Source organism: Fringilla coelebs, assembly GCF_963513975.1.
Source record: "Fringilla coelebs genome assembly, chromosome: 4".
Taxonomy (NCBI): domain Eukaryota; kingdom Metazoa; phylum Chordata; class Aves; order Passeriformes; family Fringillidae; genus Fringilla; species Fringilla coelebs.
In genome coordinates, this window is record NC_140032.1 from 59,266,658 (window position 1) to 59,283,733 (window position 17,076).

Sequence of the window (17,076 nt, forward strand, 5' to 3'; positions counted from 1 at the left end):
TCTTTAACCACATCACACACACACTCAAAATTTAGCAAAAGCCAACACATTAATGGCCATGAATGGCCAGACTGCATAACAAAGCATATAAAATAAAAGTGGTTATGCCTATAACAAAATGAATAGCTATATAAAAACAATGGCAAATTTCAGAATAATGAATGTCAGCTAGCTGACCACTCCACTCCCATGACTCTTGATTCCATTTGGGGAACCAACTGCTTGCTGTTGCTGAGATAAATATATATCCATGAAAGCTAAGGAGAAAAATCCACATTTTTGTCAGATAGAAAACAAAATGCATCTGAGGACTAAATCGATCTTTACCAGGTGGCTTCTTGAAGTTGAGCACATTTGCAGGCCAGCATTAGAAAGTCAGTAACTTTCCCAGCAGTATTACACCTGTTGTACAAACACCTTCTGCTTACCAACCTGCTCGAAAGAAAATTCTAGCAAACAAGAACTGTAAGTCACACCAACAAACTGAACTCAAAACTATGAGAGATTCTTTCTTACAACATTGTCTCATAGTTCGGGGTTTTGTTGACCTTCTGAAAATTTGCCTGTTAATAAAGAACTCAAAATATGGGCATCAAATTTTTATCAACCCCTCACCAAAACCCCATTTTGCTGTACATGAAAACCCTCAAGAAATGCAAGTATTGGTAGAAACAATAAAGGCTTTTCCCCGCTTCAGCACTCTCTGTCTGTAATTTCAGTTTTCATCTGGCAATTCCACAGATCACATATGCCAGACAAAGCATTTTGGCCTTTGTCAATGATTGGATTATTCTATGATCTAGTTAAGGGAATGGACACAAATGTCTGCCTAACAACAACAAAAAATTGCTTTTTCTTTGTGAAGCACAGCTGATGCAGACACTGGTACAATTATTTCTTAGAGGTTAGCTATCAGCACAATGTCATATGCTTTTCATGTTTAAAACAGTAACAACACTTAATTTATCCATACGTACAAGCCTTAGAAACTTGCTGTAAATAAAAAAATCAGCAGGCTATGAATGCTATTTATATATGTGTATATACAAATATATATGTCATATAAAGTGACAAAAAGAAAGAATGGGGAAAAAACCCACAAGATAAAATTTGGCCTTGTGTAGATTTTCACAGACACTAGACGACAAAAATGTACTAACAGATGAATAAATTTTAAAGAACTATTCCAACAATTTTAATATATTTAGGTATTTTCTCAGGATTTCCCCACACTTTACAGCAATGCTCACCTGATGAGCAGACATCCAGGAGGACTGAAGAATAAGCAGCTGACTTTCCAAGTCAATGAGACATAAAAACTGTCTTTTGTATTCCTACATGAAGCACTCTGCAACCCCTCTTCACAAAAATATAAGATGACTAAATCATACCCAACACTGGACAGGATTTTTCCAGCTTTTTCTGAACACAGCTGTCTTTTCCAATACATTGAACTATTTTGCACCCATGATGATTCCGATTTCTCTCTAGCACTTTGTAAATGTTTCACAAGCTGTTATTTTTAAGTTGCCTGAAAGGGCAGAATTCTAAAAAACAAGTGAATAAGGTAAGCCAAGTAGTAAAATGTTTTAAAGTGCTCTTTAATGGATCCTCCTTTACAATTTGAACAGCAACTTTTCATATCTGACATAAAATCCATAGATATAAATCACATTAGAGGGTTATTCTTTCCCCATTATCAATCTCTGTCTCTTTATGGAACATTAAAGTCACATTTGACCTTAAAACATGATAAAATGGAAATCAAACTAGAATGTTTTGTAAAAGATATAGTGAACTTGTACCTCTTTAAAAAAAGTCTCTTTATGATGTGATTTTGAACACATTCTTCATTAAATACCAACAAGGATTTTCAAAATGAAGCCGTGACAAACGAAGAAAAAGAATTGTATTTTACTATCCTGACAACTTCCACAAAAACACAACCAGCCCGTTACAAACTGGAAATAGAACTCCACTTCAGGAAATTCACCACTTAATATGAATAGAAATTTGCAATTACACACGAAAACTGAGAGGCTCCCACAGGCAGCAATCACATAAAATTGTAACGTCACTCTAGGGAGAGCTCTTAACCATTGCATGTTCTTTACCATATATATTTTGCAGACAAAACCAGGAAGAAGCCACGGTGTTTCCAGATATCTGTCACATGTATATATAGCTACTTACCCTAAGAAAGCTCTGCAAAAATACCCTTCTCTTTGTTCAGTGGTTCCGTTTCTACCCTCAATATATGCCAAATATACAGCAAAATAGAAGTTATTTCTCCACCTCCCTCTCTCAAATACTTTGAATACAAGAGTGAAAGAAGACTGGTTCCACAAAAAGAACCAAAAAAGACTCATCCTAAAGTAGCCAATCACCACTAGACTATTCTGAATCCACTCAAAAGTCCCTATTTCTCTTCATTTTCCATTTTCCAGATGCCAGGTTCATCTGATGCACCGCTTCCCAAGACGCAACACCAGAATATAGAATGGTACACAGTCAATATTTCACACTAAATCCCAATCATTCCATTAATGTAAAATAGAAATCCAGTTTGATTTCTGTTTGTGCACAATTGCAAAATGTATCTCTACAGCTTTATTTCTTTTTTAGTATCTCATCCCTTGCCCCCGCAATGTGCACCCTTGTCATGCCAAAATATGGTTTTACAAATAAGATAGAGTTAAACAGAGTTGTCAAACCTTCTTTGCACTGCTGCCTTGGCCTACATGATTTTTATTATCTGTTTGGGCAAGTGTGCAATGAAACCATAATCACAGAAGTAGTCCAGTCACGCTTAGGATGAAACAAAGTGTGGTAAGAAGAAAAACAATGCATTTTCATATACACACCTCACCGGTCATTCCCAAAAAGTCTTAAATTCAGTGACTGTTGAAAGTTTTACAAAGGGGAAGTGTGTTAAGCACAGAATAGAGGCAAGACTCTTGTTTCCCAACCCTTCATCCAGGAAAGAATAAAATCCTTCACTTTGCTATTATTGCAGAATGGGGTTTTTCCTCTCTCCCATTGTCCGTCCGGACAAGACTGCAGGCAATTTGAACACGCAGGTTATCTAAAGATTCATTTTTAAGGAACTGGAATTCTGAAGGGCCACAAGGTCATCCAAAAGGCAAGTTATAGTTATGAAAATACAGTACGTTCTGTATGCAGGAAATATTCCAGAAATACCGACAGGGTGAGTTAGTCTATTCTGCCTGTCTATATTACAGTGAAGAGCAGGATTAACCTAGTTTTTAGAACTATTTCATCTTTGATCTTTACAAAAATGTCGAGTAAAAGATTTTTTTCTGCTCGGTACCATCTGCATTGCAATTTTGGGGCTGCACTTCTGCAGCCCAAAAATTACAATGTAATGCTTTCTGCGGGAGATTCAGAAGTTTACTAGTGTAGGGTTTTTAAAAGAAATGTTGCACCTTTTTAGTTTTAGTCTTCGACTCTGAGATCACTGACCATTTTTACATATGCCAGTTCCTTTGTCTAATTTAGCTAAAAGCTACTGGCTTTGTGAACAGCCTGTCTCAGAGGGTGTCACTTAGGAGGAAAAGTCATCCATAAGATAACGCACAGTCTTGCCACTAATGTAAATTCCCTGCAAATAAGGATATTTTAGTAAATGAAGGGCTCCTCAGTTCTCTGCTTTCACAGATCTTTGCACTTGACCTCTGACCTGAGGTTTAAAGTCTGGACTAAAAATGCTACCCAGGGAAATCTTACAAAGACTCCTGAATAAGACTTAGAAAAATGAAAGCTTAAAACCTCAACAGCGAACAAAAGTCAACCAATGACAACGTCTGACAGCCACCGTCAATTCTGAAGTGATGCCTCTGTCATCCAACGACTCCAAGTATTGATTTCTCTCAGCATGAAAAAAGCTTAAGCCAATGAAATAGATATAGCATCATCCCCCCGATAATAGCCATCAAGGTTAACACCAGCAGAACACTTATCAAAGTATCTCTTCTATTTCTTCTTGTTTTAATGGACTGAACACAATGCAATGGCTTCTCATCTCTTCAACCCATGGCTTTCCAAACCTCATTTATCCACTTTTCCAGCCTTTTATCTGATTTCAACATTAAAAAGAATCTGCATCTAAATCAACTGTTTATAATACAATTTGGGGGGGGGGGGGGGGGGGGGGGAGAAGGAATGAAAAAAACCAAGTAGATTTATAGCCAGACATTCCTGAGGGGAAAAAAAAGTGCATTTAAAATAACAAGAGGAGGAAAAAAAGCATGCAGTTGACTTAGATCATACCAAACACAGACTGGTAAAACTATGGTCATGACCAGGAAAAAAAAATCTACCACAATCAATTTGGGTTTGTGATTAGAGAGAAATGCAAGGATCTCAAGAGACATCTGGCTTTAATCAGTGCTGAGTCAACAGCTTTATTTTGTACCTTCAAGAGTCACAGAATTAAGCTTTAGTAAACCCAAATAAACACTAGGCAACAGTACTTTTTATGCAGGTTGTGTATTTCAAGTGAACCCAATTTAATACAGTAGGTAAATGAGACAAACTAATGTGAGTTCAACTGGAAAAAAAGCAGCTGTCGGAATAAAGAAATAGTGAAGAGCAGAGACAAATAAAATCAGATTTCTTCTGCAGTGTCCACTAGCACCACAGACCTTTTTTCAGACTTTCTTTGATGCTTATCTAATTGATATTATTTGTGAGACAGCAGCACCCTCAGATCAGAATCAAAGATAAAGCTTTGCACAAACAAGATCTCTTCCTTTTCACTAGAAACTGTGAAATATTCTGTGAAATATAGAATATATATAGAATATAGAAATATAGAATATTCCAATATTCTAACTTTCTAAGCATCACTGCTAACCTCTGGCATAAATAAACAATATGCAGGGAGAAATGATTTTTCAAATCTAAGGACCTGGTTTTACTGCAGTTATGTACAAACATTTTGCATCCAAATTACACACTAGGATAGGAAGTTTCCTCCCCTCCTCTTTTGCAAATCCAGTTTGTCAGCAGTCCCTTCATGCTGCTCTAGTTTAAAACAGTCTAAGACCATAAAAGCAACACATTTTGGCGATAAATTTAACATTTTTTGGGCTCACATCTTGTAAGTACATGGCATTTTTCAAGCTAGAAAGTATCCAAGTATCCTTCCCTATGCTCTAGAAACAGTGAAGCTCAGCACTCCTGCACAGGTGACTCTGTGCTCTCAGGTTTGATATTAAGAAAAGGAGCCAGGGATAATTTCTTCAGCCGTTCCCCGAGCACATTATATCACCCTTGTGACATTCAATGGCTTCAACACCACCACAGAGATTAGTGCTGTATTCACTGAAGAACTTCTAGTCCAGCGCAGCAAGCAAACCAAATCCACAAACAACTTCTGGACTTTGGAACCAACACACTCTGATTTCATAAGGAACATCCACTCTGTTCAAAAATGACATATACTTACATAATCTAAGGATTCACTACACGTTCTTAGTGAGGGCCAAATTAAGGTCCCACTGGGGCATTATTTCACAGCTGTTGGATACTTCGTTTTGCTATCTTTTCATATTGTCCTTTCTATGCAACTTAAGTTTTTAAAAGGGGGTAAAATAACTTTTAATCACCTGAAAACATGTAAGTACTGAAGTGTATCAAATACAAAGCTCTGGAATGTCCTCATTCATTCCCTTACTGTGACAGCCACCTCTGCAACTACCTCGTTCCACTGGGGCACAGTAAGGATTTCCATTGCCTTGAAGGTGGGAACAAAGCAGTTCAGCAGTTTTGGCCCAAGCAGCAAATGACTGCTTCCCCAGGATTCAGATTTCCAGACACCCCGCTGCCAGCACAGTTCTTTTACAGCTCACAGCACCAAGGCTTGGCACAGGAATGACACCTGAACAGATTGAAAGTCACATGCAGTTCAGATGGCACAGCTAAACCTGAAATGAAGTGTCTAAGAGCAGGTAACACATACCAGTGAGGATTTCTGAACAACACAACTTACTCGTTAAGAAGCCCTTAAAGGTACCACATAAAAAGCAATTTTTCACAAGTTTCGTATCCAATCAATTCTGAATAATTTTTCATACTAGTGGGAGAAGGTGCATTTCTGTAAGTGGTGAAACAATAATACCTTAAAACATAGAAAAACATGGACATTCTCAATGAGTGGGGAAATGTAGCCAGAATGATTCAGACAAGCAGATAAACCAAAGGATAAATTGGAACAAAATAGCTTGTACTACTAGTTCCCATCATAAGTGGTACAGAGCATTTTGTAATGAAGTTCCAAATAAAGTCACTATAAATGTGGTTTCAGTCTCTGGCTATAAAAAAAAAAGTGAAAGACATTTACATGACTTAAAATTCTTTAACTTCTATAGCTATCAAAGAGGCAGCTATAAATACAGTATTTAACACCTGACTTATGTTAATGGCCTCAAAACTTACCTTGGAGGAATGTGCATTTCTATATAGGATTCATTTTTATATAAGAAGTCACATTCTTATTGTATGTAGAATCCTAAGCAAAAAAAATCAACATGCCTCTGTTGATTTTGTTATTTCTTGCTTGATATTCCTGCTACCTCACACTTAGTAAATTTCCCTATAATTTGCAAAAGACCCACAAAGAAAATTCATTTCCAGCCAAAAACCTCTTCATAAACAGTTTTCAAGCTTACGTAAAGTTCCAGCTTTACAAAAGGCAGAAAGATTAGCCCCTTGTGATATCCTTCCAGTCTGGGGTCTGTGTTTCTAGTTCTATTGTATACATAGCTCCCCTCAAACACTTCTTAGGTTTCCCTGTTTAGTGTCTTGGATTCAGAACACAACTCTGATTTTAATCCAGGAGTTTGAGAATGTATCAAAATCTATCAATTTATGAAAAAAGAAGCAAGAGATCACATTCATTTGAGATAACAAGCATTGAGGCACAATAATTTCCTGTCTTGCCATGATGGGTTGCATGCCAGTGGCAAGCACATCTTTAATAAACATCAGTTCTTTGGATACCACATTGTTTTCACACCCGACTGGGTTCATAAAGATGTCACTTATGAGGCTTAGTGGGAAAATTGGAATAAAAAACTGAAAACATGTAATTGTCTTTGCAAACATAAATTTATTCCCAAAAGGTAACTCATCTGTCCTCCACCAGTTTCTACCACGGTTGCTCCAAGAGCTAGTTTAGTGGTCTTGATGTCAGGCAGGGGACCTCTGCAGGCTCTCACAGTGGAGAATGATCACCCTGCCTGGCATGGATCCTTCAGCAACACTGCTAATAGGACAAACACGGGGTTACTGGCAAAGTGTTTCTTTCCCACACATGGAATAAAGCCCTTTAGTTACTACCATTAAGTCATCTTCATCTGCAGAAAGATTTTAATTAATTACTAAGGATAAGTATTAAGGGTGGGTTTTGGTATATTTGGTTTGTTTTCGTAATAAACTTTCAAATAACTAGAGAGAATCTGTGAAAAAATAAGAATTACATGGAATTTTATTTTAAAGTCTATTCAAGAATAACATGTTCAATGTTGTCATTACATTGCAATGGTTCTATTGTCGTTATATTGCTACGGTTCCATATTGCTAGATTTTCCTATGTCCTTGATGTTTCTCGTAGGCAGTTCCTCTAAGCACTGACTCTTCCTTGTTCTCGCAGTAGCCAACTGACCCCAGTTCCCCCTCACCCAACCAACCCACTCTTTTATAACACTCTTCTTCTCATTGGCTACAGCTACGGCCTGTTCAAGTCAGGCCTGTTCCTAATCTCTCATAATTGGCTCAGCTGCAACTCCTTTAGGGGTAAGATTACTTTCTATACTACCTTTAATTTCTTATATTATATCCCCCTACAGGTAGCTGCTGCCAATTTACAAGTTTCTAACTTGCACTCCAAAACTGCTCTTTACCTCTTTGTAAATGAGGTTCCAAGAGGCTTATTCTTTCCAAGACCAAGTATTTTAAAAACAATATATTTTGATTAAGATGATGATGAAATGGCAAAGACAAAAAAAAATCAGAAGCAAAGAGAAGTATTTTTAAAATATGGTCTATATGGTTTTTTATAGCAGTTATTCTTTAAAATCATTCCTAGTCACTTACTGTGGAAGCATGTTGAGTCACAATCCCAGCTTTGGCTTAACCTCTGCCTTATCTTAAAGCCTCCTGTCAGAGTTCCTATGGCATCAAACTATGAAAAGCAAATTGTTTTAACTTTATTTTTGACCCTCACCTTTGTTCCAGTACTCTATGTTTTGTGTTTCATTCCTTCTAGAGCATGAGACCTTTTCCTGTACGATTGATTCTCATGCATTAAGGCAAAATGATTTTTAATTTTAGAACAGCATGGGATGTATAAGAAGTTTTCTTAACTAACTTTTTTTTTTTTCCAGAAAAAGTTCTACCACCCTTGAAAGGTTGACATTCGGCTCTAAAAATTGTTGGGGGCATGATAATTTAATTTCTTTTATAACTGGGTGATTTTACTATCCATAAAAAGATGGCATTTGAAATATTCCCATTACTGGAAGCATGAGAAGACAACAGCCTCTGGGTGTTCTTGCAGAAGTCTTCAATGAAAAACACTCATTCATACAATCCCAGATCCTTATACTGAACAATAGGGAACAGACTGAGAATATTGCTCTAAAATTTATATTTTTTCTTGCTCTCTTGGTGTAAATGAAAAGACTGCAACAATGCAAGAGACAGACTTGCAACTACCACAGATGCTTCCTTCAGAGAAATGAAGCACCAAGGAGCACCAAGGAGTTTCCACTTGCATCATCCTTTATGTTGTCAATTTTACTTTAAAAAAAAAAACTATATAATACTTCCTAAACAATTTGTTTACCTTTACATAAAAACAGGTAAGAGCCACTTCCTAAATTTTCTCTTTATTTCTCATTTCAATGCTACTTTTCAGAACTTGTGAAATATACCAATTTCAAGGTAATGATGTTCTTGTTTACTTTTGGTTTTGGCTTTTTTTAAGTTCAGCATATAAAGTTTTTCTCTCTGTTTGTTCTGGGTTTGTTTTTTTTTTTTAATGGTATGAGGATAATTTCATATTCACCCTCAACACAGTTATCAGCATTTTCTACCAACAGCTGAACGCAAGGATGTTGGTAGAAAATTTGTAAGAACACAAAACAGATTACACATTCCAACTGCACAAATCCTGCTTAAGTAGACTTTGCTAATTTAATTCAGTGTAAAATTATAAATTCAATACTTGGAGCTTGTTATTTTTAAAGCACAAAAGCCATGCAGATTTTAAAAAAGCAACACCAATTCTGTGGATTTTTAAAACACAAATCTGAATTTTGGTGTGAATTACAGTTCACTCATTAAAATTATAGGTTTTGAAATAAAGTACAGTAACTAATCAAAATCAGCAGCTTCCACCAAGCATGCACAAGACTGAAAGAAACTACTGAAATGACATAAAACATTATATAAAACACATGTAAGCAACAGTTATTGGACATACTAAAGAGCCATGTAACAACATCTCTCACACACTTTAACAGCTTCAGTTACACTCCAGTCAATAAACTACTTCTAATATTCCAAATTTCTGAACAGCTTCAAACAACTGTGATTCAAAAGTAACCCAGGAAACATTCCTCCCTCCTCTCATGCTGACCATACGAAATTGCCTTGCAAAACAGCACTGGGCCAGTGCCAAGATGAGTGATGCTGGCTACAGGGCTCTCAACAACGCCTTAGAAATGAGATATCTGGGGTTTCTAACAGGCAGCACAGGAAAAAATAATCAACAATATTTTAGAAGTCAGATATCTATTTTGTTTGTTTTGGTTTTTTTGTTTTCTTTAAGTGTTCCCTTGGGAGCAAGGGCCAGCATGGAACACTGGTGAGGATGACCCAGTCCTCCTGGTGTTAGCAAAGAGGGAATAGGGCCAACCCTGGCCTCTAGTCCCAAATTATGACAACATTTGTTTCACAAATTCCACATATTCTCTGTAATATAGCAACCCATCCAGTAACTGAGAATTTTGCTTGCTTTATCTGTCAAGGACTGGAATCAGCCACAAAAGATGGAATCTTCAACTACTCTAAGGACAACAGAAAATTCAGGATAGTTTTGAAAGACTTAAATCTCAAGTTTCTGCAAGGACATGCAGGGGAAAGGCTTGAAGGAGCACAAACTTCTCAAAATCCATCAGGCCATAATCTTGGCCTTACTACTTAGACTTGAAATTTGCTCCTGTAAATTTTTTACCAAAAAAAAAAAAAACCCTACAAAACCAGTATCTTTGCACTAGGATACAAAAGAAAAAACATGGAATGATGACCAAAGCACTTGCACTGCTCATCATAGTCACTATCATCACCTTCCAAGCCCTACTTCCAAGAGATATCAAAATCTTTTCTTTTAAGATGGCCAGAAATCTTTGAAGATGTATTTTCAAAGTAGTGAATTAATAACAGGGACTTAGAAATTTGAGCAGGGAACAGCTGGGAGAGAGAAGTGGTGAGAAAAGTAACAGGAAACATCTTGTGTGAAGGAAATAGTGAAGACAGTTTGGTTTTCTGATTGGTAAATCTTTCTAAGGATTGACTCTGCCACTTCCAGTTGGACTCCAGATTAACAGTGAAATCCAGAGGTTTCTAAGTAACTTGGAAGCTTCCCTGACAAAATAATCACCAGAAGAGCAACTTAACTGCCTGACACATCTTCCTTTTCATGACCTGAGGCCATCTCAAAGGAATTGGTTCAGCTTTCTCTCCCATTTAGGTTAAAGAGAAAAATCAGTAGAGAGACTCATTCTGTAAACACTTCAATAAAAGAATAACATGAAGAAGGAAGGAAAAGGTTTTTAAACTCTGTTATAGTGATTCCCACTTTAAATACAGGGAAGTTAAGATAAAAACCTGAAGTGCAAAGCAGTGAGGTAGAAGAGGCAATGTGAAAGGACCTTTCAATTCCAGTTAAAAATTCTGATCAGCGCAGTCTTCTTCCCTTTCCTGGAAAGCTGCATAGATCTACTCAGAAATAAATGGCTATCTTTGGAAAAGATTAGGAATACCACCCCTGGATGGATGTGGCTTGACAGTTCTCCACCATTTTCAGCTCCCTGGATCCCAGACATCCCATCTACTACAAATTACAGATAATTTTACTAAGTTAGTTGTAGAATCTTTATTTAAGCAATGACTGTCTGTTTTCAAGCATCACTCATGAAGGTGTTTATTTCTGCACACCACAATATTTTGCATTCATAATGGAGCATTTTCAGTGAAAGGCTGAAGCTTTCAATGGAACAAGAAAGTAAATTATTACACTAAATGCAACTTTTAGTACAATTTTCTCCTGAGTAATATACCAAAAGATAAATGAGAAAAATACTCAATGGAAGAAATATAGGTAACAGTAAAAACTTTGGCTGTAAGTGCTTTCAGGCACTACTGACAAACACCTTCAAACATTTTCTAAGCATTTCAGTATGTTGTCCCAAAGCTGATTTTCATAGGTCACCTTCATGAACATCAAAAAATGAACCTGCAGGTTATCAACACTGTCATGCCTCAATCAGGAGACTGCACTAACAACAAAACAAGACAATTCCTACTATCATTTTAGTGCAAACAAGAGAATGGTGAGGGTAACCACAGCTGACTTAACCAAGAAGCCATAGATCAAGACAGGTAGCTACTCAAAATATGGACCAGAATTTCAATTCATTACCCCATAGGGTCAGGTACGCCATGTCTTTTAGGCACATCCAAACCTGGTTTGGGGTTGCAAATCAATCTAACGTGAAGATACTTGTTCCTCCTTTCTTATATGGAAATGTCAGTGTGCACATGCTTGGGTAAACAGTGCAGATAAAAAGCACACTTCGCAATCCTAGTAAGGTTCAGAGTTTAAAAAATAAACTCTTTTTACCTTCAGCTCTAGACAGCAGTTTAGTGGGTCAGCAAATGAGTGCATACTGCAGGTACACAAACTCGTACATGGTTTGTTCTTGTACATATAGCTGCAGAGTGAGCTTCCTTCATAAAGTCACTTCTAAATTTGCATTTCAACCACCAGACACTACAAAATATATTTTACAAGTAACACAAATAACAACATCCTAATACTTGAATGCACCAATCTATTCCAGTAACTTCATAACTGATAAGCTTTTACATGAAATGCAGCTACAGTCAAGTGGATGGGTTTTAACCCAACAGCCTGAACTCAGGTCAGTCATAAATAGTGTTTGTAACTTGGGTGCTTTTTCCAGGGAAAGCCAAATGAGAGAATAACCAAATGAGAGACAGCACTAGAGTATAGGGAATTATTTTACAATTTTGTGACCGCTTTCTTCAATTGCTGTTATAAACAACCTTTTTACATAAAAACAATACTTTTGAAAATGAAATTGTATTTGGAATATTCAAGACTACTGCCAAAAGACTGTCAAATACATCTGGACTAAAACTGATAATATGTTGAATCAAAAGCTATCACCTATTTAGCAATCAGATGCATATTTCATACTTAACGAAGGCTTAAAAGAAGAGTTCACTTTATTCTGGATGCAGGTATCAAAGCAGATCTCACAAAGCAACACAGGCGCATCATCTAAGAATCTTTTTCACATTAAGAATCCTATTAGAAGGAAAACACTAAAAGGTAATTGAATTTCCCTCAGTTATCTTCATCTCTGTCAGCTCCTGCTACAATAACTTACTCTCCAGAGCAGAGATAACTCAATTCTGTCCAGCAAGCATATGTTATGAATCTCCAAAGCAAACTTGTCTAAATCATTCTGGTCTTCTATCAAGGTTGGCTGTAGATATGAACTCTGACAGAAAGCAAACAAATTTATTTTTATCTTTTCAATAATTCGCTTCCCTGTGCCTTGATGGAAGAATCCTAAAGATATAAATGTTTCACTAATTCTGGAATTATAAAGACTGGTTGAAAACATTTCATCTGAAAGTTAATGCTATTAAAAACTCTTCAATTCCCTAGTTTGTTTTAACAGGGAAAAAAAAAAAAAAAAGCAGGTTTGGCTTCCTGTAGGCAAAAAGAAACCTAAATTATCATGCTGTAATTAACACTTTTTTCAAAATGGTTTTGATATCTATATTTTCACCTTCTATGGAAATGTGAAATTGGGAAATAACAACAACAGAAGAATACTCTAATTTCTTTTTTTTCATCAAAGCTCTTAAAACATCAGTAATCACAAATCCTCCACTCACATAAACAAACTACTTTCATTTAAAAAGTCGCATTTTGGGAAGGTATCATGACTTATCTAGACCAACACCACAAAAGCACAATAAAAGAAAAAGCAGCTAAAGAAAGGGTATTTTACAAGAATCAGTAGAGCTCATTCTAGAAGGAGAGGAGAGAAAATATGAGATAAGAGCCCAGTCAAACAAATTTAAACTGTACAATTCCTGCCAATTTGTTTTAGCTCTCTAACATATACGTAAAAACAATCTGCAGAATGAGTAATAATGAATTGAGAGAGTTCCTTGCTGACACTCTGCTACTCAGAACCGTTTAGTCAGATATGAGGAGATATGAGGAACTGGAGGGGAAGTTTGGAAGACCAAGTCATCATCATAATAACAGAAAAGGAGCTTCGCCTTAGATAATAAAACACAGAAAATAATTTCATTTTAGACATAAAATTATGTCCATTGTGTTCACCTTTATCTTTGCTCCTTTCTGCCATAATTTGGCAGCTATTAGAATGAATCCTTCATTACACTTGCTGGAGTCAGTCTCCCAACTGTAAGCATTGAGTGTAGTCATCAGCCATTATCAGCAACAGCTTTATTCTATTAATTACAACAGTGTAATGCACAGAAGGTGCTTTAGGAAACGCTGTTTGTGATCCATGTCTCCTCATCCAACCTGACTCACTACCAGGGAAAAGGCATTTTACAACTCAAGCATCACTTCAAATTGCAGAAGGGTGGGAATGTATTCTGGGAGAGTGTTACTGCATTTTCCCTTTCAATGAGCTCTTCCTTAAGAATGCACACTTTGACATAGGGTAATAGGCTTGACAGTGAAGCCCAAAGACAATAAACACATAACAGGAAAGAAATAATGCTAAATGAAAATAAAAATAAGTTCAAGTTTACAACTGAGCAGATTTTTAAGTCCAACCTACCACTTGAAATACTGAGAAGTAATACCTTCAGAACCCTTAAGATCTTCTGTGACCTTGTCAGCTCCAATATCAGAATTACTTTAACTTAACGTGTTTCTCATTTAGATCAAACCGAGTTACAATAAAACACATAGGAGAGATGTGTACTGTCACCAGTGCTTTTCCTTCAAAGCTGAACAATTCCTAACACTGTTCTTAAAATGGTACATAAGCAATACCAGTTATCTCTGGACAGATATTTTAGTATAAAATATCCAATCAAACACAAACATATATATTTGCTTTGTTAGTGCTAGAAAATTGCATTCTATTTACACTGTATTACTTCAGTCTGGATTATTTAAGAATCATTACCTGGCATGAGCTACCATAAAAATCTGTACATGAATAATAAATAAGGTAAACAATACAGATTTATTTTTCATGAATAGGTGAGAACAACAACATTTCTGATGGAAACATCTCATTTGAAGCAAGAAATTTCTTACCAGGCTAGCTTAATTTTCATATTATAAATATAAAAAGATGCAGAAAAACATGGAAAATGTTTTAATAGACAACACAAAGCCTGTATAAAAGGATACAATATTAAGGGTTCAAAGGAAACATATTCCATCCAAAAGAAGGCTCTTTTAAAAACAAACAAACAAAAAGCTGGAATGGTTAAACTGCAGAAATAGCATTATTCAGTAAGTCTCCTCAAAAAAGGAAAACAGAAAAATATGCTTCTATGGCATGATAGTTTTAAAACCAGAATGAAGCAGGTCAAAAGAGATAGAGGAACAATTGCATAAAGCCATAAAAGGCAGCATTAAATTATTTTTCAAACAAATCAGGAGGAGGAAGCCCATTAAGGTGTCTCTGTAGAGCTAACAGAAGATCAAAGGGTAAAAAGCGCTCCTGGAACACATGACCACCCCAGGACAGAGATGCTATAAAAGAAAACCGGGACAAGAACAACTGCTGAGACCAGGCAGTGTCCACTCAGGTGATCCAGAATAACTCAGGGATGAGCACAGCCATCAGCTGCATTGCTCTTGTTCAAACTGCCTCAGTGCCAGAGTAAAGAAATATGCCAAATGGACTCTGAAGGACTGAAGGGAGCAACATGGCAATAAGTGTGAAATTTCTATAAGGTAAGCTTGGAGCTGTGTTTAAAGCAAAAAGCAAACAAAGGAATAAACACACTGGCAATAGCCCAAACTGCCTTTGTAAAGAAGTCAGGCTTCATTAGATTTCTTTCAACAAGCCACTTGAGACACAGACAAGAAAGATCAAGCTCATCAAGTCTGAATGCCAAAAATATATTTAAAGAAAAGCAGGATGAGGTAGGGCAGATAGGAACATCTTCTGATGGAGTTCAGATGTATTCCCACAGAGAAAGATAAATTCAAAGACCTATGGAGAGTAGATTATTTAAGCTTTTTGCTAATTTCTAGTGAATACAATAATCTGCAACAGTACTTATAAGAGGGGATAAACAGTTTTAAAAAGGAAGTTTAATATTCACAGGAAGAGAAAAATAAGTAGATATGTTAAATATGTAAAAGAAGTGAAAAAGGACAGAAGAAGTTGAAATCTCAAACATTGTAGAACACTGCGCATGACCTTCCTGGATATTTTTTTTTTTTTCAAATTACACTTAGTCTCCTTCATTTCACATAAGACAATCCCAAAAATTGCTGCCTCAGGAATAAAAGGAGTTTAGTCTCCTAGTTAGGGACTTGCCAACATATCATTGCAGCAGAACAAAATTGGTTAATCCTCCCATGGAAAAAAAAATATTCTCGTACGCTCAGCACTTTGTAAAACATTTATAATACCTCCAAAATATGTTTGGAAATAAGTCAATTTTTTTTCTTCCTACTACTGACAGACAGGTGGTGCTGTAACACCTAAACGTCCCAATGCTAAGGGCAGCATTTATCTAAAATTTAAATTTGAGAGAGTCAAGCCCATTCATAACAACATGTGTAAAGCCTTATTTTTCCATGAGGGAACATTTATCTTCCTTCATGTTGCCCCATTACCTTTTTTCAGTCTTAATGACAACAACTTTTGGGTGCATTCCTGCAGCTTGCACTATCCTTTATCTCCATGTGTGGAGAACCATCACTGCTGACCCACTCTAAAAGAGAGAATTCCCACTGAAATCACTACAAAATCTTTTGTTTTAATAAATTAGGACATTACTTTAAGTGTGCTGAAAAACATTTAATATAAAAGGATGTTCTAAGAGCCACAGAAGGATTTTTTGAAGCACAGGTTCTATAACAAAGCAGCTTTTGTTAAAACCACTGGTAAGCTATGGAGAATATGGACCCAGTCAAGGATTACAACCTTCTTTCCCACAGTAACTTCTTATTATGTACAGAAGCAACAATCATCTACAGAAACTACAAAAACCTCAAATACCTTTCCATAATTCTTTCAAGGGCTCTCAAACATTCCCTTTGACTTACAGGTATTCTGCCAGAATTGACATGCAGTCATTTTTAGTCACTTCTTCTGATACAAATAACATGTTTCAACATTTAATGCTTAGTGCACCAACGGGGAAAAGATCTGGAATACAGAGGATTATGCATCAAGGGGAGTACTGGATTTTGCCTTCTGCCAAGGAACAAAAAGCAAAAAGCTCCCTTCAAGTCACTATTGGAACACTTGCCTAGCCTTGCATCCCACCTCTGTCAAGGCAAAACCAGTTTTAAGATTCGTTTCCCAGCAGGAGCCGTGAAGTAAAACATTCGGTTTATTACCACAGCCTGTAAATTGACACTGAATAAGAATTAAAACTGTGAGGAAGTCCAAGTCTTCCGCATGAAAAAACATAACTGAACACAAAAGGGCAACAAATTTTACAGCAGCTGGAAATGCTAGATTTAATTATTGAGAAGAAATCATGCAGAGA

At 36.4% G+C, this 17,076-nt stretch overlaps 1 protein-coding gene across 3 annotated transcripts in view; it reads right to left on the bottom strand.

Annotated features, from left to right (window-relative positions):
- Positions 1–17,076, bottom strand: part of LRBA (LPS responsive beige-like anchor protein) — a 363,835-nt gene that overhangs the window by 215,046 nt on the left and 131,713 nt on the right. The gene's annotated exons all lie outside the window — the stretch shown is intronic.